Here is a 22458-nt window from a genome sequence, read left to right on the forward strand (position 1 = left end):
TAGCAGCAGACATAATACATGTTGAACAGAAGAAATGGTTATTAAAAAATTCAGGAATTTTGTTGTATCATCGGGAGGTGATGGGAATGATGTAAATCATGTTTCATGCCCATATGATGATAATGTTTTGATATCTTCAAGGAGATTTCATTAGTGACAAGAAAAAAACCGTGGCTTACCAAAAACTGTCTACGCTCAAAACGTGACTGTAAGACCATGAGTGGGGGGGGGGGGGGATGAAGAAATTGTGAAAGCTGAAGATGTTTATGGGAAGCATTCCTTCTGTACTTTATTTTTGAAGATTAGGATGTGGTAGACATCTTACAGATGAGTGATTTAACTCATTTCCATTACTTCACTTATATTAACAAGCAGACCATTACCTTGGAGTGATCTTAATCCTATTCAGCTGTATCGTCAAAGTCTCATGCCAACGGAAGTCACTGTATTGTGTATTATTCCTTCATGAGTGCATTGTAGGGCACTTGGCGGTATTGGGTGTATTTGCTTCCTCTGAAATGAATAGATGGGCACAGGAGAGGAAATTGTGATGGGTCACTTAAAGTAGCCAGACCGCTGATGAGCATCAACAGGACAGAGCAAACTTAAAGTGAAGATCTTTCATGTCTCCTCCCACTCCTCTGTTTTTTGTGTAAGTTTACTGGAGGATTTATTAAAAGTGTATTGTGTATCAAGATAACTAATAATGAACTACTTGAGCCCTGAGAGAAGTTATGTGACAGGAAGTAGTTAAATTTATGCTGTCATTTCAGCTGCTAGTGTCTGGCATCGCTCTCTAGATTGCAGGATCACGGTTTGATCCCTGGCCAGATCGGATATTTGCTTCGCTTGGGACTGGTAGTTTGCATTGCCCTAATCATTCATCTCGTCTTCATTGGACATGCAAGTTGTTGAAGTGATGTCCAATAGAAAGACTGTTCCAGGCTGCTGTACAACCCCCAATGTCACTCGGCCCATAATACCATATGATCATTTCCATTTCACGGGCTGTGTAAGGAAAGGAGACAGTTATAAAATTTGAGATGTAGTGCTACAGAAGGATGCTACAGATTAAGCAGATGAATATGAAATGAGGAAGTTCCTTGCAGAATCTGTAAGGAAAGGAGTGTGTGGGGAAACACTGACCAGAACAACAGGCAGGTTTATAGGACGTGTGTTGAGAAGTCAGTGAAAAATTTGAGATACTGATGGGAGCCACAGGGGGCAAAACTCTGAGGGAAAAAGATTGTAGAGCAAATGGCAGGCATTCTTTTATTGACAGAATGTTTGGAAATAGCTGTTTGATTACAGAAGAGATTGGACTTTACAACATTACTGTTAGTGCGTGGGATACATATAAAATTGTACTGAAAAGGACGTAAAGTACATAAATAGGACAGTCGCTGTTTGGTGGGAAAAGGTGGATTATTTTCAGAACAAGTTCTAATCTGTTCTGGTGGGAATCACTGCAAACTCCAAATTGTCATAAAAATCGAATATTTTGTGTTGAAGATTAAATATAAAAAGCGGCTGTTTTATTGTGAGAAGATGAATTAATAATAGTACTGATTACTTTGCAATGTTGATTTTCTTGTTGCTCACTTCTGTAGCTTCTAAATTACTTCTGTGTCAACCCTTCACATTTCTTTCAAATACTTCTTTACTTTTACCGAATGAGGCTGTGAGTGCCAGTGCATTTTGTAACTGCTGTTCATAAGTGTTAATCTGAATGAGCATTTCCACTAAAGCAGATTGCCCAGCCACTAATGAAGTGGTGTTATGTCTATGATGTGCCAACTTTCTCAGTTGTAAATCTTCTGAAGTTTTCTTCAGTATACAGTGTCCTGTTGTTGCAATTCAAAAGACTATTTTCGTGCTGCTGTCATGTTTTGCTTTGTATGACTGCTGAATTAACTCTTTCACCACAAAAATCTTTTGCCATATTATAGCTGCTGGTTATCTGCTTTCACCTAGGCTGTTAGCTGCAAGTGGCTCAAAAAATAATGACATACATGTTTTCCCAATCTTGTTAACTTTTGAGATAAGGCTTATCAATTTTTTTTCCAAATAGAGCTTCAGTATTGTTTTGCTCTGGTGTAGCAATTCTGAGTGGACAAATTCCAATATATCTATTTTGTTCATATGACAAGAAATGTTTACTAGCACTCTAAGATATGAGAAGACTCTTGAAATGGAGTCCTTGGTGAGGTTGTGTTATGGTAAAATAAGGAGGGCACTTGGGTGATAGCATCCCATATTGACGAAACTGATGGCCGGATGTCAGTGTCCGATGGGCACAACATTTTGGCAAGTGACAGTGTTGCCATCATCAGGTTGTGTTGAGAACTGATAGCCTAGGAGTTGGTGCAGGGCTTATTTCCCCACTCCCCAACTCCATCCTCCCCTTCCCCCTCTGACCCAATCTGGTGTTCTGTATGCAGTCCCCAACCAGGCACAGGCAGGCTTCCAGCATCTCTTTCTCCCCCTGTCAATGCTCCATCAGAGGTTTGTGCCCAGGGATGTGTGGCGGTGGTGTGTCTCCTTTGCTTTGCCTGTCTTTGAAGCCAGTCAGTTGTGGGATATTTTTCCTCTTCTTAATTCGTCTGTGTGGATTCCCTGGCCTTACTAAGGATATAGTATCATAACTGATTAGCAGTTCCCGTGCTCAAATCTCAGAAGCCTCTTTAACAACGCAGTCCCAGAAGTTAAATGTCTGTGTCAGAATGCTAGTATGTAGTTCCGAAAGGTAATGTTCCACAATTGTCAACCTGTTAGGCTGTTGCAGTCTATTATGCTGTTGGTGTTCTCTGCAATGATCTTTGACAGCATGCACAGTGTGACACATGTAAATCATACCACAGTGACAGGAGATCTGATAGACCCCGGATTTACGTATACTTAGATCATCCTTGACACTACAAAAAACAGTGTCTGTCTTTTATCTGTTGGGCAGAAGACAGTCTTCACCTCGTGTTTTCAAAGAATTTGTCCAATCTTTCCAGAGAATGCACCATGAAATGGAACAAATGTAACTGCAGAGTCCTCCTGAAGTTCCTCTTCAGTGTCCACTGTTTGTACAGTGGATGTAAAATGTAGAGCTTTCTGAATTTACAGTTCCGTGTAGCCATTTTTCCAGTGCACCATCCTCGGACGTTACATTTTTAGAGAGGGTGCGAGGTCTATATACTAATGTTTTGAGCCTGCTGTTCCTCTTTGCCTGGTGGTGGCAGCTGTCTGCTAAGTATAGATCAGTGTGTCTTCATTTGGTACATGCTGTGGCCAAAAGTGCCATCTGTTTTTCTCGCTACCGGGGTATCCAGAAAGGGGAGCAGTCAATCTATTTTGACTTCCGTGGTAAAATTGATTTTGTAGTGTATGGAATTGAGGTGTATGAGGAAATCATTCAGCTTGTCTCTTTCGTGTGGACATATGATGGTGTCATCAACATACTGGAAGAAACGGGTAGGTTTCCATGTGGCTGGATCTAGGGCTTCCTCTTTGAAATCCATATACATGTTGGAGACAGCTAGTAAAAGTGGACTTTCCATAAGCTAGTCCTTCCACGTGCTTGTAGTAGCTCCATCGAAAAGAAAGTGTGTCAACATAGAGATGCTGAAAAAGATTGGTTCTCTCTGTCAAATTTCTAGTCACTAAGTTCCAGAGATTCTTGTAAAGGTGCTCGAAGAGGGAGACAATGATGAAACAATAGCAAGAAAATTGTCGTGTCAGGACTCCTACCCAGTTTAAGTGAATAGAAGTTTTAATGTGTTTTTGAGTTGTTGGCTCATTGCATTATTTCGGTGATCAACCGGCTGTCATACTGCCTTTCACTGTTTCATTAATTCTTGTAATAAGTGACAATGGTATGAATAGATTACTGGAGGTTGAGTGAAATTTTTTTTATTACTGTAGCTATAGTTATATGGCATATGTCTTTTGTTTTAACAAGAATAACTACTCACCAGTATTACGACCTTGTGAAAGGGCACTGATGACCACACTATTTAGCGCCCAACATTTTTAAATCCATCTGCCTATCTGTCCATTCTTCCATCAAACCTCACAAGGATGTCAGAATCACTAAGCCTAAAGTTATTAAGATGCCTATCAAAATACGCTTGTTAGTTAAGAATATGAGGTGGATTTTTCAGATGTAAGGACTAAGCACATCCTTCAGGTATTTAGTGAGTGAGTACATCAGGGCATTAATATTTTAACAATGGGGTGTAAAGGCACCCTGTCTTTGTAGACCTTCAAAAGTCAGTCTTGGGCACCTTTGTCTGGCAAGCGAGATTATCTGAGTAGTTCAATGGTCTTCCTCTCCACCCTACTTGTAGGATCAGTGTCAACCTTCTGATATGCACCATCTTCTAGCAGGCCCTGCATCTTCTCAAAGTAATCCAATTCCCTTATGGCCGCCCTCTCCCTGCTATATATATTTGGTTTTAGGTTTAGTTCATGTGACAGTGTGACGGGTTTCACAACACACTTTTTTTAACTGCTTCAGGTGGAAGTTGTGCAGCTGCATGTTCAACTGTGCTGATGATGTCTGTGATAGGTGAGGATTTAGCAGTTGGTGCAAAATTGAGAATATTCATAAGAATGCTTTATATATGACCATGTTTAGAGTGCAGGGTCAGAGGGAAGGAGGTGGAGATCAAAGCCTTGTGCCAGCTCCTAGGCAATCAGTCAGCACACCTGATGATGATACTGTAAGTGCTTGTTGAAATAGTGTACCTGTTGGGCACTGGCATCGTGCCGTTTGCATGTGAACTATTTCTTCATGAGTAACGTCATGAGAAGTTGAATCACATCACACCCCAAACTTGAGCCAGGTTTTGGCCTTTTATGCTTTTCAAGTGACTAAAGCAAAAATTGCATACAGTAAGACCACATACAATTTCAAAAGATGTAAAATGTCTTAACAGTGAATGTAAATCAGAGTATAATCACAAAATATGTGCTTACAGTTCATGTCATTAACACATTTTGCAGGATGTGAAGCTCAAAATTGGCCATAAATTAAAAAAAAAATATTTTTCTTAATTTATGGCCAATTTTGAGTTTCTTGTCCTGCAGTGTGTGTTAATGACATGAACTGTAAGTAAATATTTCGTAATTATACTCTGATTTATGTTCATTGTTAAGACATTTACATCTTTTGAAATTTTATGTGGTCTTACTGTATGCAATTTTTGCTTTTAGCTATCACTTGAAAACGGCATAAAAGGACGGAACCTGGCTCGTAATTAAATAAACAAGCGGTGGTGTCTTCATTTAAAAATCATTGTATAGCTGTTGCTCAGCAACATCAAAAACTGTTTACATCCTATCTGTTCACATAATTGGCTCTGGTCTTTAAGAACAGCACCACACGGATTTATAGTTCTTCATGGAGACAAGGCAATAATTCCACAAATAGTACTTGTCCTGCGAAGCAACACCCACAATTGATTGAGATGAATTTTGGAGATCACCACCAATGAAAGAAAATACCATAGCAAGAAAAAAATTATAACCCAGAGCTTCTGTCGGGTGGTAGTCAATCTCAGTGCCCAAAGGGGCCCACAGCTCTTTTGAGAGTATGTGGATGGCAAACATGGGTCCCAAGTCATTGCAGTTCTTTTTCCATTCGTGTGTTGGAGTTTTATTTTCTGACTATATCTTTTCTCAAACTTGCTCTCTGGGCCAGATTCTCTGCTAACAACCTAGCTTACTTGTTGGACAGCAATTATGTTTTTTCTGACTTTGCTCCTTTTATTTTACATCACATATTTTGATTAACTTAAGTTTCCTACACACATTTGGGTTTGACCCTCCACCTTTTCAAAATTCATTGGCTGAATAAGTGGGTAATGTTGCCCAATACCCAGTGTGGTGGCTAGTCCACACAGAGGTTGAGGTACCCTTACACTGGTAGTCCCTTGATCACACAGGGATCACACTAGTTATGACCTGAGCTGTCACGTTCCTGCACGGGCCAAGGAGAGGTGTCTGTCAATTTGGTAGCAGTGGGATTCTGGGCATTGGCCATCATGTCAGGTAGCCTTTGCTTTGGTTGGGTGGTGCCTGTGAGGAGAGCACATGATAAGAATATGTGGTAGCATGGCAGGTATTTTGCATCCTGAAATGACCAAAGTTATCAGCTGGTGGGTATGAGGCTCATGCAGCCTCTTCAGTCAGACTGCAACTCAGAGCAGGTCGTCATTATCATTGGAACTATTCCCCATTGGCCATGCCATAGGAGGAAAACAAAGCCAAGTGACTTGCAGACATTTACTGATTTATACCCAAACAGATGGAGGGTCCTTTCTCTCTATTAAGCCAATGTTCTTTGTGGAGAATATTAAATTGTATTTTGCACACTTTCTTTTCTTAGCAAATTGTGAAGTGATTCAATGTCAGTTAAGACAACAAGACCTACCCAGTCCTGGGCATTACTATCTTGTAACCAACTTTATGTATGTGCTAATGAAATATCCCATAAAATCCTAAATTTGGTACAGGAATTAATTTTTCACTGGGGCCTAATACTGTAAACAGATGAAGTATGCAAACACTTGGATTTGTATATTGTGTACTTCGAGGTCTCCCAGGCAAAAAGCTTGACACCAGTGCATTCATCCTCATTTTGAGGCAGATTTGCTTCCAAAGGAGGTCAAAGTCATGCTTTACTGCTGTGATATGAAGCTATATTTCCCACCCCTGATGTGGTGCTTTTAATGCCAGTGCTTCAGGCATACCTCTTCCTGGTGTACATACGACCCGATTTGTGGAGACTGGCCTTTGGTTACTACTGTAAGCAAGTAGTAGGCAGTATCTGGTGTGTTCACTCCGTCAACTCTTAACCTCCAGCAATTGTGCAAATAAACTTAACCATGGGGACGATAAGTCCTGTCCTCTCATGGTTCCTGCAGTGCCATCTTTGGAAACCCCTCCATGATAACCCCCAGCTGGAGAAGCAGGATTTCCTCAGTTGTCTGCCAGTGACAGAGCTCTTCCTGGAACCTTATCCCCATAAATCCATAGATGAGCAATCCCACACCAACTAGTGGCTGAAGGATCAACAGACTGTAGGTTCCCCAGTTGTGTGTTCTTACTCCACTCCTACACGCACAATAGGTATACCCCACTGAAGATTCTCAACTGCTAAAAATTCTGGAAGACAAAAAGAAGAAACCACAGCAAAGGCTACTAGTATGATCTTTGAGGTAACCAGATCCCCTCATGCCGCCAGACTCCGAAACGTTCATTGATGTCCCACCTGACTGCAGGATTCTCCAGAAAGAAAGGAAAATAATGGAGTACACGACCCTGGACAGACTGACCTACACTGAGGTTAAGAGAAAATTTGAATGCCTGCATCCTATGCGTATGACATCGTCTTAAGCTGCTGCTACAACAGTTGTGGCATCATCAGCTCCGCCAACCCAAGTCACCTCTCAGAGCCAGAAGACTACACCTGCCCCCTTCTTGGTGGGGCATTTCCCTCCCTGTTGCTCCTGCACCACCTACTTTGGGAGCAACACCCCCCCCCCCAACCATTGGAGCCATCCGTCTCCACTTCTAAGGCGGAGAAGCATAAGTCGTCTTCGGCTTCTCTCGTTAGGAAGGTAACTCCCTTTCCAGGTTTCTTCTAGTGGGAAAGATGACACCCACCAGTGGCTGAAGAGCCCAAAAGCAGCTGGTTGTGCGGCTTCATGCTCACCCTCAGTCCTAGAGACTGAGCCAGTGAAGTACTCCCAGCCAGGGAACCCAAGGAGCAGCAAGATAAATCCAAAAAGAAAACCCCTAAGACCAAGGAAATTGCGGTGGAGATTTTGGCGTCCGCTGACGCCCTAGATCTCGCCAGACCCTCACACACAATGGATATAGACTGCTCAGGCAATAAATTGGTGGCAGCGGGTGACTGAGGTGTAAACTGCCTCATTGAATGTTCCATGACTTCCCAGTCCCACGATGTGATCCTCCAGTGGAATTGCGGCAGTTTTTTCCACCGCCTGGCTGATCTACGGCAACTGTTGAGCTTTACACCTGGTATCTGCATTGCCCTCCAGGAAAGCTGGTTCCCAGCAATGCAGACCCCTGCCCTCCGTAGCTATAAGGGATATTACAGGAATCGTAGCGACTACAATAGTGTGTCAGGTGGAATTTGTGTTTGTCCTAAACTCGGTCTGTAGTGAACGTGTGCGCCCTTCAAACCCCTCTTGAAGCTGTGGCTGTCAGAATGACAACACAGGAAATAACTGTCTGCAATGTGTATCTTTCTCCAGATGGTGCAGTACCCCTGAATGTATTAGCTGCTCTGATTGATCAATTCCATAAACCTTTCCTACTTCTAGATTTTAATGGCCATAACCCCTTGTGGGGTGGTTAACCGCTTGTGGGGTGGTACCATGCTTACTGGCTGAGGCAGGGATGTCGAAACTTTACTGACACAATTCGACCTCTGCCTCTTAAATACTGGGGCTGCCACACATTTCAGTGTGACTCATGGTAGTTACTCGGCCATTGATTTATCAATTTGCAGCCCAGGACTTCTCCCATCTATCCACTGGAGAGCACATGGCGACCTTCGTGGTAGTGACCACTTCCCCATCTTCCTGTCACTGCCCCAGCGTCAGGCATATGGGCGTCTGCCCTGATGGGCTTTGAACAAGGCGTACTGGGGAACTTTCACCTATGCTGTCTTCCACTGGGGTTTATCTATCATCTCCGTAACACTTTCGCGATTACGAAATGATCCTGTAATGAAGTACGCTGCTCTCCATTGGATCTTCTCTATATCTTCTATCAATCCTATCTGGTATGGATCCCACAGTGGTGAGCAGTATTCAAGCAGTGGGCGAACAAGTGTACTGTAACCTACTTCCTTTGTTTTTGGATTGCATTTCCTTAGGATTCTTCCAATGAATCTCAATCTGGCATCTGCTTTACCAACGATCAACTTTATATGATCATTCCATTTTAAATCACTCCTAATGTGTACTCGTAGATAATTTATGGAATTAACTACTTCCAGTTGCTGACCTGCTATATTGTAGCTAAATGATAAGGGATCTTTCTTTCTGTGTATTCGCAGCACATTACACTTGTCTACATTGAGATTCAATTGCCATTCCCTGCACCATGCATCAATTCGCTGCAGATCCTCCTGCATTTCAGTACAATTTTCCATTGTTACAACCTCTCGATATACCACAGCATCATCTGCAAAAAACCTCAGTAAACTTACGATGTTATCCACAAGGTCATTTATGTATATTGTGAATAGCAACGGTCCTACGACTCTCCCCTGCGGCACACCTGAAATCACTCTTACTTTGGAAGACTTCTCTCCATTGAGAATGACATGCTGCCTTGTGTTATATAGGAACTCTTCAATCCATCACACAGTTGGTCTGATAGTCCATATGCGCTTACTTTGTTCATTAAACTACTGTGGGAAACTGTATCGAACGCCTTGCAGAAGTCAAGAAACACGGCATCTACCTGGGAACCCGTGTCTATGGCCCTCTGAGTCTCGTGGACAAATAGTGCGAGCTGGGTTTCACACGATCGTCTTTTTCGAAACCCATGCTGATTCCTACAGAGTAGATTTCTAGTCTCCAGAAAAGTCATTACACTTGAACATAATACGTGTTCCAAAATTCTACAACTGACGTTAGAGATATAGGTTTATAGTTCTGCACATCTGTTAGACGTCCCTTCTTGAAAACGGGGATGACCTGTGCCCTTTTCCAATTCTTTGGAACGCTACGCTCTTCTAGAGACCTACAGTACACCGCTGCAAGAAGCGGGGCAAGTTCCTTCGCGTACTCTGTGTAAAATCGAACTGGTGTCCCATCAGGTCCAGCAGCCTTTCCTCTTTTGAGCAATTTTGATTGTTTTTCCATCCCTCTGTCGTCTATTTCAATATCTACCATTTTGTCATCTGTGCGACAATCTAGAGAAGGAACTACAGTGTAGTCTTCCTCTGTGAAACAGCTTTGGAAAAAGACATTTAGTATTTCGGCCTTTAGTCTGTCATCCTCTGCTTAAGTACCATTTTGGTCACAGAGTGTCTGGACATTTTGTTTTGATCCACCTACTGCTTTGACATAAGACCAAAATTTCTTAGGATTTTCTGCCAAGTCGGTACATAGAACTTTACTTTTGAATTCATTAACACCTCTCACATAGCCCTCCTCACACTACATTTCGCTTCACATAATTTTTGTTTGTCTGCAAGGCTTTGGCTATATTTGTGTTTGCTGTGAAGTTCCCTTTGCTTCCACAGCAGTTTTCTAACTCTGTTGTTGTACCACGGTGGCTCTTTTCCATCTCTTACGATCTTGCTTGGCACATACTCATGTAATGCATATTGTATGATGGTTTTGAACTTTGTCCACTGATCCTCAACACTATCTGTACTTGAGACAAAACTTTTGTGTTGAGCCGTCAAGTACTCTGAAATCTGCTTTTTGTCACTTTCACTAAACAGAAAAATCTTCCTACCTTTTTTAATATTTCTACTTACGGGTGAAATCATCTATGCAGTAACCGCTTTATGGTCACTGATTCCCTGTTCTGTGTTAACTGTTTCAAATAGTTTGGGTCTGTTTGTCATCAGAAGATCTAATATGTTATCGCCACAGAGTAGATTCTCTGTTTAACTGCTCAAGGTAATTTTCAGATAAAGCACTTAAAAACAAATCACGCCTCCTAAGAGCTTAAATATGGTCCAGGATATTATTTTCCAAGGGACCTTCTTTTGCAGTCTGACGATGAGCTGCGCGCCAACTTAAAGCTACGAGGAGTTCATTTTGTCTGGCGTGTCCAGCAGGGTCTGAGGGATAATCCGGTTGCCATCGGTGCCTTCATCTTGGCCTTCGAGGGTGACACATTACCCGAGAAGGTCAAGGTGTTGGTCTACCTACTGTGATGTCAAGCCATATATCCCTCCCCCAATGCAGTGCTTTAAGTGCTGTAAGCTCGGCCATTTGTCATCCTGCTGTACTTCCAGCATCACATATTGAGATTGTGGAAGTTCATCCCATCCCAATACTCCATGTGCCCTGCCTCCCATCTGTGTCAACTGCGGAGAGCATCATTTCCCTTCCTCACCAGACTGCAGGATTTACAGTGAGAAAGGGAAATCATGGAATACAAGACCCTGGACCGACTGATCTACCCTGAGGCCAAGAGGAAATTTGAGTGCCTACATGTTGTGGCTATGACCACCTCTTATGCCGCCGCTACGAGAACGGTTGGAGCCCCCCTCAGTTCCACGAGTTCCAGTCAGCTCAGAGCGGGAAGACTACACCTGTCCCCTTGATGGTGGGGGACACTTCCCTCCCTGTTGCTCCCACACCACCTACCTCGGACCCCCCAGGGGGCTCATGGTCCTTTGGTGAGTACGTGCATGGTGAGCACGGGGCCCTGAGCTATTGCAGCCTTACTTCTTTCCTGGGTTGCATTTCCTTTCCCTTCCCCTCCTTTCCCGTCCTTGCTCGTTCCCCTTCGCCCTCTCCTCTCATCCTTTCGGCATTCTCTGGTCCCTCTCTGTGGTTTGACCTCCATTACTAAATTTCTATTCTGTAGTGTGAGCCATTTGGGGAAGAGCACCTTACTTAGTGTCTCCGGCATGTGCCCTCCTATTTCCTTCCACCTCTTCCTTCCACCTCTTCCTTCCACCTCTTCCTTCCATGTCATTTTCTGATGTTAGGGCATATAGCCAGGACGGTAGCCAGCCCATGTGGTGGGGTCGCTCTGTACCCTGTTGGTTGAGCCCCCTGAAAACAAAGGGATCACACTTCTGATACCTGAGCCGTGACCACCTCATGTAAGCCTAGGAGTGGTTGCTTGTGATCCTGGAGCATCAGAACTCCTAGCAATGGCTACTGTGCCAAACGGCCTTTGCTGTGGCTGGATGGCGCCCATGGGGAGAGCACCTGATTGGAGTGGGTGGTATCAGGGCAGACGCTATGCAAATGACATGCGTATAGGTCCAGAACTCGGGCTTTTCTTCTACAGACATCTCTTTGAACGGAACTGATTCTTTGAGTGCTGCGTCTTCTGGCCTTTCGGCATACCCTTCCATAGCTACCCCTGGGAGGAGGGTCTGGCTCGTCGGCTAGGGGCAAAACCTTTCTCCCGCTATCTGGTTTGCATCAGGACTGATGTGAATACTTTCACCAATACCAAACCTTTATTTTTTGTGGAGCACATTGAAGACAAGTTTGGCAAAGTGGACACACTGGGCAAGATGCGGTCGGTTTTGTTCATCAAAACTGCTGCAGCTGCCCAGTCTGTGGCCCTTTGTGCCTGTGACCATTTTGGCACTATTCATGTGTCCATTACCCCCCACCAGTCTTTGAATATGGTTCAAGGTGTAATTTTTCACAGGGACCTCATCCTTCAAACTGATGAGGAACTTAAAGAGACAATCTAGGACGGCGGGGTGTTCACTCGGTTCGGCGTGTTCAGAAGGGGCCAAAGGACAATTGCATTGATAATGGTGCCTTTATCCTGGCCTTTGAAGGGAATATCCTCCCTGAGAAGGTCAAGATTATGGTTTATCGATGTGACATGAAGCCGTACATCCCACCACCTATGAGATGTTTTAAGTGTTTGCGCTTTGGACACATGTCCTCCCACTGTTCACAGACCCCTCTGTGTGGTGACTGCGAACATGCACTCCATGAGGGGAGTTCCTGTGTTCCCCTCCTGTGTGTGTTAATTGTCATGGCAATCATTCTCCACTTTCACCGGATTTCCCAGCTTATATGGAGGAAAAGAAGATAAAGGAGTATAAGTCCCTTGGCCGTCTAACCTACACTGTGGCTCGTAAGAAGTATGCACGTCTTCATCCTGTGTCAATGACGTCTCCTTTTGCAGTGTAGCCCTCCTTGATCTCAAACAGAAAAGAAGAAATATAAGTCCTGGCACAAGGAACCTCTGGTATCGCCAGAGGTCGCATCCCCACCTTCGCAACCTGACTCTGATCTGCTGTTCATGGATGTCGACCCCTCCTTGTTGGTGACGGATGGTGACCTGGTGGCATGACTGGCTTTAGCCTGTTCACCCCCTATTTGAATCGTCGTTCTGTGGTTATCCAATGGAATTGTAATGGATATTACCGTCATCTTCTGGAGTTGAAATCCCGTATTTAGTTTTACTCTGCAGCTTGTATGGTTCTACAGATATTTCATTTTACTGATGATCACTCACGGACCCTCCATGGGTTCTGTGCTTTCTGCCAAAATTGGGGTTCTGTGCTTTCTGCCAAAATCGGGTCAGACCCCCTGCGGGCCTCTGGTTGCGTTTGTACATTGGTCCATACAGACGTTTCTAGCATGTGGATTCCTCTTCAAACTACATTGGAAGCAGTTGCTGTTAGGGTCCACCTGGACTCTGAGGTCTCGGTTTGCAGTCTTTATCTCCCTCCTGACAGGACTCTTATGCCTGCTGCCTTAACTGCCCTTATTCAGCAGCTTCCTCCTCCCTTCCTTCTTCTCGGGGATTTTAATGCTCATCATCCCTTGTTGGGCAGTGCATTTCCATCTAGTCGGGGTCTTCTCATAGACCAGTTTCTAGCAGACCACGACTTGTGCCTTCTTAATGATGGCTCCCCCACCCTTTTCAGTGCCGATCATGGTACCTTTTGTGCCATTGATCTTTCTCATCTTCTCGCTCCCTCCTCCCTTCATTACAGTGGTTGCCACATGACGACCATCTTGATAGTGACCATTTCCCATTGATTCTCTCGCTACCTTCCTGCTCCCCGATGGTCAGGTTATCATGTTAGTCTTTCCAATGCGCCGATTGGCCTCTATAAACTGCACAGGTCGTTTTTTCTCCCTCTTTGTCAGGTTGTATTGATGTCGTATGTGACGTGTCTGATGCGATTGTTCGTGCTGCTAGCCCTGCTGTCCCATGCTCATCTGGACCATTTCGCCACCAGCAAGTCCCATGGTGGTGTACAGCCATTGCCATTGCCATCCGTGATCGCCATCAAGCTTTGCAACACCTTAAGAGGCACCCATCTGCTGTCAATCTTATTACCTTTAAACGCCTTCGCACCAAAGCACGTTACTTAATCAAACAGAGCAAACAGGTGTATTCAGAACTCTTTGTTTCTTCCCTCGTTTCTACTGTCCCCCCGTCACAGTAATGAGCTACACTTCGTTCTCTCCAAGGTTGCCATCGGCAGTCCACCCTCCCGGGCCTTGCCCTCCTGGATGGCTTTTGCACGGACCCATTGATTCTCGCGGAACATCTTGTGACCCATTTTGCAACAGCATCAGCATCAACCTCTTATCCGGAAACAGCAGTTTGAAGCTTCCACCTTATGTTTTACCCCTTGTCAGTCAGAATCTTACAATGAACCTTTTACTGAATGGGAACTTCTTTCCACACTTTCTTCTTCTCATGACAAGGCCCCTGGCCCAGTCTCCATTCATAACCAATTGCTTCAACATCTCAGTGCTCCACGACGACATCTTCTTCAGTTGCTTAACCGTATTTGGCTCCAGGGTGACTTCCCTTCTCAGTGGAGGGATAGCATTGTGGTTCCAGTCCTTAAGCCTGGTAAGAATCCCCTGTTTGTCAAAAGCTATTGGCCAATTAGTCTGACAAACATTGGTTGCAAGTTACTTGAATGGATGGTAGCCCGTCAGCTCAGTTGGGTTCTCGAATCTCGGGATCTATTGTCTGCTTACCAGTGTGGCTTCCGACAGGGACGGTCTGCTATTGATCACTTATTTCGTTTGGAATCTGCAGTTCGGCAGGCTTTTTCCCAGCACCACCATTTGGTTTCAGTATTTTTTGACCTACGCAAGGCCTATGACACGGCTTGGTGCCATCATATCTTACTTACACTTCATGAGTGGGGTCTTTGGGGCCCACCCCAGATTTTTATTCACCAGTTCCTGTTCCATCGGTCGTTCAAGGTTCGGGTTGGTACTGTTTTTAGTTCTCCATGGACCCAGGAGAATGGGTTCCGTATTGAGTGTACTTCTTTTCCTCATTGCTATAGGTGGACTGGCCCCCATTAGTCCTTTGGTCACCTCTGCTCTGTATATGGATGCTTACTGCATTTAGGTTAGTTCCTCTTCAATGGACTTTGCAGAGCAGCAGCTCCAGGGTGCTATACGGCATGCCTCTGCATGGATCCACACATGGGTTTCAATTCACTCCTTTAAAATCACGGGTGGTCCACTTCTGTCGCTGTTCCACGGTCCACCCCGATCTGGAGCTCTACCTTGATGCACAACTATTACCTGTGGTCCCACAGTTTCATTTCCTGGGTCTTCTTTTTGACAACAAGCTCCCTTGGCTGCCTCATATCAGACTTCTGAAGATAGGATGTTTCCGTAAACTCAGTGTCCCTTGCTTCCTTGCCCACACCTCTTGGGGTGCAGATCGTTCCACTCTTCTCTGCATTTATCGGGCTTTAGTGCTGTCTCGCTTGGACTATGGTTGTCAAGTTTATGGTTCGGCTGCTCCTTCCACTTTGCACCTCATGCATTCGGCCCACCATCCATTTGGCCACCGGTGCCTTCTCTACTAGCCCTGTTCATAGTCCCCTGGTTGAAGCTGGAATCCCCCTTTTCTGCTTGGTGGTCCCAGCTTCTGGTTTCTTATGCAATCACTGTCTGTTCCTCTCCCACTCATCCCTCCTATCCTGTTTCCAGACCAAGGACGTCGTCCACCTGATTCCCGCCCTTGGGCGGGTTTACTGGTTGGGCTCCGCCTTGCCTCTCTTCGCTGTGATTTTCAGCTTCCTCCTTTGTCCTCACTCCCACATTCCCTCCCCAACACCCCCCCCCCCCCCCCCCTCCTTAGTTGTTCCTCGGCACTGGATTTGGATGGATCTGTGCCAAGGTCCGAAAGATTCCGTTCCTCTGATGGTGTTCTGTTGTTTTTTCTGCCAAATTTTGTGGGAGTTTTGGGATGCTGTTGTTTTTTACACTCATGGCTCTAAATCTACTGATAGTGTGGGATATGCCTTCACGTCCTCTGTTGGCATGGAAAATCATCTCCTGCCATCTGCATGTGGGGTGTTTACTGCAGAATTGATGGCGATTTCCCAGGCCCTTACCTTTATTAAACAGTCCCAACTCGCCCGTATTTTGTTATGTATGGACTCAAATGAATGGCCTTCAGACATTTGATCGGTGTGTTTCCTGCCATCCCTTGGTCTCTGCCATCCATGACAATCTCGCTGATCTTCACTGTGCTGCTTGTTCCGTAAATTTCCTTTGGGGTTCCTGCCCATGTGGGTATCCCAGGTAATGAGCTTGCTGATCATTTGGCTGGGGGAGCAGTCACTTACCCCCCTTCTCTGTAACCCCACCTGTGGTGGATTTACGGCTTTATATACAGGGAGCGAAAGGCTATTTACAATTTGTACAGAAACCAGATAGCAGTTATAAGAGTCGAGGGACATGAAAGGGGAGCAGTGGTTGGGAAGGGAGTGAGACAGGGTTGTAGCCTATCCCTGATGTTCTTCAATCTGTATATTGAGCAAGCAGTAAAGGAAACAAAAGAAAAATTTGGAGTAGGAATTAAAATCCACGGAGAAGAAATAAAAACTTTGAGGTTCACCGATGATATTGTAATTGTCAGAGAGAGCAAAGAACTTGAAAGAGCAGCTGAATGGAATGGACAGTGTCTTGAAAGGAGGGTATAAGATGAACATCAACAAAAGCAAAACGAGGATAATGGAATGTAGTCAAATTAAGTCGGGTGATGTCGAGGGTATTATATTAGGAAATGAGACACTTAAAGTAGTAAAGGAGTTTTGCTATTTGGAGAGCAAAATAACTGATGATGGTCGAAGTAGAGGATATAAAATGTAGACTGGCAATGGCAAGGAAAGCGTTTCTGACGAAGAGAAATTTGTTATCATAGAGTATAGATTTAAGTGTCAGGGAGTTGTTTCTGAAAGTATTTGTATGGAGTGTAGCCATGTATGGAAGTGAAACATGGACGATAACTGGTTTGGACAAGAAGAGAATAGAAGCTTTCGAAATGTGGTGCTACAGAGGAATGCTGAAGATTAGATGGGTAGATCACATAACTAATGAGAAGGTATTTAATAGAATTGGAGAGAAGAGAAATTTATGGCACAACTTGACAAGAAGAAGGGATCGGTTGGTAGGGCATATTCTGAAGCATCAAGGGATCACCAATTTAGTATTGGAGGGCAGCGTGGAGGGTAAAAATCGCAGAGGGAGACCAAGAAATGAATACACTAAGCAGATTCAGAAGGATGTAAGTTGCAGTAGGTACTGGGAAATGAAGAACCTTGCACAGGATAGATTAGGATGGAGAGCTGCATCAAACCAGTCTCTGGACTGAAGACAACAACAACATCAAATCCCACTTTGCACAATCATGGGCCAACTCTTGGGAGGCTACCTCCCTGTCTAATAAACTTTGTGAATTAAGGTGACACCTGTCCCATGGCGTTCTTCCTTCCGCCTCTCCCGAAAGGACTCGACCACGCTGCCCTCCAATACTAAATTGGTGATCCCTTGATGCTTCAGAATATGCCCTACCAGGCTGACCCATGGTTTTCTTTCGTGTAATGTGCCACCCCCACGTTGTGGTTGTGGAGCCTTCCAGTCAGCAGCCAACATTTTGGTGGAATGCCCCCTTCTTTTGGCTCTGCGTACTAAGTACAGACTTCCCTGCACTTTACCTTTAATGTTGGCTGACGATTTGCGAATGGTGGAACTGGTTCTCAGTACTTTTACGTTCTAGCAGTTGAACGCTTTTGAATGGCAGGTGGTCTTTCCTGTATTGCATTAGAGGTGGGATATTTCCTGCCTCTAGCCCAGCCTTGGGGTTGCTCACTTTCTGTCATCCCTCCTTTTGTTTTCACCATTGACAACGCGACTGCACTTTCACATTTTTTAGCCTTTTACCTTATACCATTAGGACTCTGCTGAGATGTAAATCCATCCGAATGGACCACATTTGAAACAATGGACTGATGACTTTGCTGTTTGGTCCCTTCAACCCCAATCAACCAACCAACCAACCTCGGGAGCACTGTCCCCCCAACCATCGGGCACACCAGTCCCAACTTCTCAGCCAGAGAAGCACAAATCGTCTTCAGCTCCTCTTGCTAGGAAGGGGTCCCTTGGGTCACTCCCTTCCCAGGTTTCTGCTAGTGGGAAAGATGACCAATGGCTGAAGTGCCCAAAAGCAGCTGGTCGTAGGGCTTCACGACCACCCTGAGTCTCGAAGACTGGATCAGTGATGCCCTCCCAGCCAGAGAAACTCAAGGATCAGTGAGAGAAATCCAGAAAGAAAACCATCAAGATCAAGGGAATTGTGGTGGCACCAACACCACTGCTGCCTACCAGCTCTGCGTCTGAGGATGAGGTGATGATTCTGGCACCCGCTGAGGACCCTCAGACACAATGGATATAGCCTGTTCAGGAACTAAGTCGGTGGCCGCAGGTGACCCTAAGGCGTAGTAGACTGCCTCATTGAGTGTTTCATGCCTTCCCAGTCTCACAATCATGTCGTCCTCCAGTGGAATTGTGGCTGTTTTTCCACCAACTGGCTGAGCTACGGCAACTGTTAAGCTTTACACCTGATTTTTGCATTGCCCTCCAGGAATCCTGGTTCTCGGCAATGTGGACTCCTGCCCTTCGCAGCTACATGGGATATTACAAGAACTGTAGCGAATATAATAGTGTCGGGTGGAGTTTGCATTTATGTCCTGAACTCAGGATGTAGTGAACCTGTGCCCCTTCAAACTCCTCTTGAAGCTGTGGCTGTCAGGATACGGACGATGCAGGACATAACTGTCTGCAATGTATATCTCCCTCCAGATGGTGCAGTACCTCTGAACTGATTGATCAACTCCCTAAACCTTTCTTACTTTGGGAGATTTTAACGCCCATAACTCCTTGTGGGATAGAACTATGCTTGCTGGCCGTGTCAGATATGTTGAAAATTTACTGCCCCAACTCGACCTCTGCCTCTTAAATACTGGGGCCGCCACACATCTCAGTGTGGCTCATGGTAGTTACTCGACCATTGATTTATCAATTTGCAGCCCAGGACTGGAGAGCACGACTACCTGTGTGGTAGTGAGCACTTTCCCATCTTCCTGTCATTCTCTTGGCGTCATGCCCACGGACACCTACCCAGATGGGCTTTTAAACAAGGCAGACTGAATAGCCTTCACCTCTTCTGTCACAGTTGAATCTCCCCCACATGGTGCCATTGATGTTGTGATTGAGCAGGTCACTAAAACTATAATTTGTGCGGTGGAAAACGCGATCCCTCATGCTCTATGGTGTCCCCGGCGAAAGACAATCCCTTGGCGGTCACCGGAAGTCGCTGAGGCAATTAAAGAGCATCAGTGAGCTGTACAGCGATATAAGTGGCACCCTTCCCTAGAGCACCTAATAGCCTTTAAGTGGCTCTGTACCCCCGTTTGCCAGCTTATAAAACAACGGAAACAGGAGTGTAGGCCCGAAGGACTCTGTTAACCCCACTGCTCTCCGCTGTCACTTCCCCTCTATTCTTGACATGTTCCGGGGCCCTGAAGTTGTTTACACCGACGGCTTGATGGCTGATGGTAATGTTGGCTTCACCTATGTCCACAGAGGCTGTATTGAACAGCATTACTTGTCTGCTGGCTGCAGTGTATTCACTGCAGAGCTTGTGACCATATCTCGTGCACTTCAGTACATCCATTCCTGTTCTGGTGATTCGTTTATTCTCTGATCTGACTCCCTGAGCAGCTTACAAGCTATTGATCAGTGCTACCCTCGCCATCCTTCGGTAGCGACCATCCAGGAGTCCATCTCTGGCCTGGAACAGTCCAGTTGTTCAGTGGTGTTTGTGCGAACCCCAGGACACATCAAAATCCCAGGCAATGAACTTACTGACAGGCTGGCCAAACAGCCTACTCAGAAACCGCTCCTGGAGATGGGCATCTCTGAAACTGACCTGTGTTCTGTCTTAAGCCACAAGGTTTTTTGGCTTTGGGAGGTGGAGTGGCATAACAGTATGCGCAACAAACTGCGTGTCGTTAAGGAGACTGCGAATGTGTGGAAGTCTCCCCTGCGGGCTTCTCACAGGGAATCAGTTGTCCTTTGTTGGCTCTGCATTGGCCGTGGCTCACACATGGTTACTTTCTCAGTCGTGAGGACCCACCTCAGTGTCGCTGTGGCTCCCAAATGACTGTCGTCCAGCTCTTGCTGAACTGCCCAATTTTAGCTGCTCTGCAGCGGACTTTTAACTTTCCCAGCAACTTGCCTTTGGTGTTGGGTGACAGTGCCTCAACAGCAGCTTTAGTTTTAAGTTTAATTCGTGAGGGTGGGTTTTATCATTTGATCTGAGTTTTAGCGTGTGTCCTTTGTCACTCTGGGTCCTCCACTGTATGGATTTTAGGGTGGAGGTTTTAATGTGTTGCAGAGTGGCTGGCTTCTCCTTTTTTATCCTCATGGTCAGCCAGCTGTGGTAATCTGCTTTCTTGTTTCTAACCTCTTCTCCCTGTTTGTTGCATGTCTCTGTGGTTTTCTTTTACTGTTTTGTCCATTGTAGTGTTTGTTATACTTCTGTCATTCTTCCTTTCTCCTGTTATTGTGCCGTATGTCGTCTTTGTTTTCTTCTTTCCCGTGGGTAATTGTTCCACTGGCAACAAGGGACCGATGACCTTGCAGTTTGGCAAATGCAAAGTTGTCTACCTGGGGGACAGTCAGTGCCACCCGTGTTCTATTACAAAGCAATCTGAATGTACTTCAGTGACGTGGACGTGATTGTAGAATTTTTGTATGTTGCTGTGTGTGGTGACACTAGATTAATAACCTGAATTGCAAGGATGGCACAAACCTAACCTCAACCTCAATGAGAATGGTAAATTTCTGGCTGATCGGAGCCAAAACAATTGATAGTGACTTAACAATGGCAAACTTGCCACATCTATTGACATGAGGCTTTCCCAGGCACATGGGGCTCTGTGTGATTGGGGTTACATTTACCTAATTTGTTGCAGTACTTCCATGGGAACTACTATTCCCAAAATCATTTCCAGCCACTCGAGTGCATCATTGGATGACAAAAACTCACACATCACAAAAAGGTGACTTTGCAAAAAATGTAAAGAAGGTAAGAGTCTAGAATGAATGTTCAATCTGCAGCTGTGTGTGCATTGATGTGGAACTCACTGGAACCTCACGACCTGGCTTCTCAGCTTTCTCCCACCAGTACCTCTCCAACCTTTTATTCTTCCAGAAGAGTGCTGGTCTTGCCAGTTGTGCGGGAGAACATCTGCTGAGTTTGGTAGGCAGGGTAGAGATACTGGTGGAAATAAAACTATTGGGATAGTCGTGAGCCATTCTTGGCTAGCACAGTCAGTAGAGCAATAGCCCATGAAGGGCAAAGGTTTCTGGTTACAGTCCCAGTTTGGCACACAGTTTTAATCAGCTAGGAAGTGTCAGTAATAAGAATATCAAATACTTCTGAAAATGTCCTTCAGCAACTAAAAGATATTGCAGACTCCACATTGCAAGAAAGCACCCTATTGAAAACTGCAAAATTGTTTTGTGGGTACCAGATATCTACAGACCCTAACAGATAAAAGGTTATTGAACCTTTCACACCGACAGAATCATGCTCACAAAATGAAAAGAAAAAAAAATGGAAAAAAAAATCCAGGGGAAAATCAGATTAAGAAGATTCAGAAGTGCTCAGGCCAACAGTTATTGGTCTTATATGATGAACTGTTACTGTACCCACTTACACAAGAGATGGAAACTGATGTTTGAGCAAACCACCAGGTCACCCAATGACTAAGAGTTCAAATAAGATGTAGTGGGGTGTCAGGACAGTGCTTGTAAACAGGTACTCCACTGTGGGCTGTGATAATGGTGTGAGTTGGTTAGTCTGGTGGCGGCCAGGTTTGAGGCCATGTGAATGTCCGCTGACAAGTTGCAAAAGTGAGAGAAACATTTATTTATTTACTCCCATTAGTTACAGTGGTTGCATTGTTGCAGTCAGTAGTCAGCGTTGGATGTTTGCCATGGAGTGAGGAGAAGTTGTAGACTCTAACAAGCAGCCATTCTCATAAATGGTCAGCTTACAGCACTAGAAGTGTGGCGAGGCAGTCAGACCATCAGCTCTTCAGCGGGTGGAGCAGTGCAGAGCAGGATGTGGTTGGAGGCAGGCAGTTATGGGGCATCTGCTGAAGCTGGTTGCATTGGCAGTGAGGAGGCACAGTTCAGTGCAGGGAACATGCTCAGTTGAACCAGCGACCTCAGTGTGGACAAGAGTTACAGTGGCAGAAGTGTAGCATGTGTCCACCCAGGACAGGTGGCAACTAGGCAGCTGGTCAGGTCTGGGGGTGAGCTCTGGACTCTTGGGTAGGTGCCCCAGAATTGACAGCAGACAGCCAGTAAGTGCCGCTGCCACCCCCACCTCCCAGCTGGAAGGCACCAGTTCAGT

At 45.2% G+C, this 22458-nt stretch overlaps 1 protein-coding gene across 2 annotated transcripts in view; it reads left to right on the plus strand.

Moving 5' to 3' along the window:
* Positions 1–22458, plus strand: part of LOC126259412 (acylphosphatase-2-like) — a 62966-nt gene that overhangs the window by 4158 nt on the left and 36350 nt on the right. The gene's annotated exons all lie outside the window — the stretch shown is intronic.

This window comes from Schistocerca nitens, chromosome 5 (genome assembly GCF_023898315.1).
Source record: "Schistocerca nitens isolate TAMUIC-IGC-003100 chromosome 5, iqSchNite1.1, whole genome shotgun sequence".
NCBI lineage: Eukaryota > Metazoa > Arthropoda > Insecta > Orthoptera > Acrididae > Schistocerca > Schistocerca nitens.